Here is a 3,183-nt window from a genome sequence, read left to right as displayed (position 1 = left end):
GTGGTGGTCTTTGTGTGGACTTGGCATGTGCTATGGCTGCCCATTTAAAAAAAAACAGTTCCAGATATAATGCGTGAATGGAATGAGGAGTCCGGCGAGAGAAGCCAGAATAAACAAGCAAGACCATCAACCAATTGTTCAGGGTATCAACCACTCAGTCATGCCCTCTTGTGGGTTACTCCAATCCATTTTGTGTTCCCCCCCCCCTGCCCGCCCCTCTTTAGTCGGTAAGCGTTCTGAGCGTGTCTTCACTAGGCTTGAGATTCATCAATTGTTCAAGAGATGTTAAGTTCTCGCAACCCTGTGAAGGGAGCTGAGTCTCCTTGAAGGGTCCTGGTGGCTTGCTCTATCTAAGGACTGCATCCCTTCTAGGCATCCTTCCTGGGAGGAGTCAAGTGTCAGTGGTGGGTGGGACCAGATAGAAAGATGGGCAGAGACAGATGTGCAAATTCTGCCTCTGTACACACCCAGTTTCTGAATTCCAGCCAGCCAAACAAGGAGCTTTATATGGGTCGAAGAACACATTCCAGTGAGGAGAAAACACTCAAGGAGGATGCAAAGGTAAGGGACATGGCCCAGGGAGAATCCTAAAGGCCCTGGACCTAGGGTTCCTGGTTCCTGTCATACATCAGAGTAGGCCTAGGGACCAAGTGCAACCCCCAGGACTTTGTACATGACCCTTGGAACTCCATGGGGCAACACACCCCCTCCCCCGCACTTGCTCTATACCAGGCATCCCCAAACTTCGGCCCTCCAGATGTTTTGGACTACAGTTCCCATCATCCCTGACCACTGGTCCTGTTGGCTAGGGATCATGGGAGTTGTAGGCCAAAACATCTGGAGGCCGCAGTTTGGGGATGCCTGCTCTACACCCTTCCTGAGAGTTTTTACCTGGCTGGATTGCTGCTGTTGGCATCTATCTGGCTCTGGAAACACTGGAATGCATCTCCGGAGAAGTCAAATTTCTGCCTTAGCAGCACCAAAGTGACCTCCACTGGGCAGTGTGTCTGGAGGTCCTGGACTTCCCAGAAGACAAGACCCACCCACCCCTTGGTCTCACTGATGTGGACCAAAGGAAAGCAGCGCAATACACTTGACACCAACTTGGCTGCAGGAGTTGCTAGAAGGAGGCGTACACAAGGCGCCATCCAACTACCTTAGGGACTCCACTCTGGATTTGTGTAAGGGTTTACTCCTTAGCCTTTTCCTCTCCCGAAGATTTAGGTTTAGGATCAGAGTTTTCCTTCTCCTAGATGGACTACCTTCCCGGGTTGATGAGTCCCACCTGCCCCTCACTTCCTTCGACAGCACATGCAGAAACCACCTCCTTGACCATTGGACCAGCTGTTGGTCTCGTCCGTTTAGTCCACTGCAGCCTGTCTTTGCATGCTGGGGAAATCCCAAACTCACCCTTGACTCTGGTCCTGCCTCTTGCTAGTCTGGACGGAGGATACGGAGGGATGCGTGTGAGCGAGTAGAAGCTAGCCTACTAACATTTGCTGCTCCACATGTGACCCTCAAAAATATTTCTCAGAAGGGAAAGCAGATCTCTGGTTCAAAATGGCCCCCCACCCCCTATGCAGAAAACTTAGCAGGATTAACTTTGCCTCATCCGATCTCCATTACTTAGCCTGCTTCTCTATTAATACCTGCAGAAGTCAAAACTCTTCACTGGGAGGTGGGCACAGGTAGAGTTCGCTGGACTATTTCTGGTATGCTTCACAGTGGGAAAATTTCCATTCTTCCATTTCATTGCATTCTGTTTCCTTCACCACCACCCCCTCCCTGCTCTCCACCATGTTTCTTCATCGCTACCCGCAGAGCTATATTAAATTAAGACATTTTCTTTTCCTTTTTTAAAAAGAACTCTCTATCAACCCAGCGCTTGCTTAATGCCACCATCTTGTAGCCAGATGTCAACCACAAAATCGGGGGGCGAGCGGGGGGGATCCGAGCCAAGGGAACTTCAACTGATCAGGGAAAGAGGCGAGATGAAGTAGCAAGATTGGGACCATAAAAGCAAAAACCAGAGCTGCTTAATCACATGGAAAAATTTAAACAACTAAAGCCTGGGAGCAGATCACATTGGGTTGCTTCCAAATAAGTTTTACTCAGAGTAGAACCATTGAAAACAGATGGAACGAAGTCATTCATGTTCATGAATTCCAATGGGCCTACCCTGAGCAGGACTAACATGCACAAACCATTGGTGGTGTTCTACTTTTACTCAGAGTAGACACATTGCATGAACATGGCTAAGTTAGACCCATTGTCACTGAAGGTCTATTTGGTTATTATTTTCTCCATCAAATAAGAACATAGGAAGCTACCTTCTACCAAGTCAGACCACTGGTCCATCTAGCTCAGGCATCCCCAAACTGCGGCCCTCCAGATGTTTTGGCCTACAACTCCCATGATCCCTAGCTAAGTGGACCAGTGGTCGGGGAAGATGGGAATTGTAGTCCAAAACATCTGGAGGGCCGAAGTTTGTGGGTGCCTGATCTAGCTCATGGTTTTCAGAGAAAAAGGTTCATCTCAGAAATGCCAGGGATTGAACCTGGGCCCTTTGGAATGCAAGGCAGATGCTCTGCCACTGAGCTACAAACCTTCCTGCAAAGGCATGGAAATGTATAGGGAGCTGCCTTATACCCACTCTTCTAAAAGTCAGATAGCTTCCCTAATTACGAACCCTGAAATTTGGGATCACGTACAAACCAGGGCCCCTGAATCCAATGGACTTAAGTCTGTCATGTTCACTACTCTGAGTAGGACTTGCATTGGATACTACCTAGTGATCAGGGCAAGTGATCGAAAACCAGACCCTGGTAAATAGGCAATTGGTGCTTATAATCCCAAAGGACTGCATCAATATTCCCATCCAGAAACATTTGGCTATGCAAATGTTTCCTCCAGGCGCTTGCTCTCTTTTTCCTTTGAACTTCCGGCAAAGAGTCACAGTCTGTTTGCTTGTTCTTCGACCACAGAAGGCCTTTGCAGTCGTGTGTGTGTGTGTGTGTGTGTGTGTATGCTGAGCTTGCCGAGAGAAATGAAGTCATGCCACAGGGATTTTCTGCAGTGTTTTTTCTTTTTAAAATAATAATAAAATAAAAAATATTGCACAATTCCTTCATTGCTGGGATGTTTAAAAAAAGAAAAGAATTTTCAAAGAAAACACAAGCTGAT

Source organism: Zootoca vivipara, chromosome 6 (genome assembly GCF_965207765.1).
Source record: "Zootoca vivipara chromosome 6, rZooViv2.hap1.1, whole genome shotgun sequence".
In the NCBI taxonomy this organism is placed as follows: domain Eukaryota; kingdom Metazoa; phylum Chordata; class Lepidosauria; order Squamata; family Lacertidae; genus Zootoca; species Zootoca vivipara.
This window is presented reverse-complemented; position numbering follows the sequence as displayed.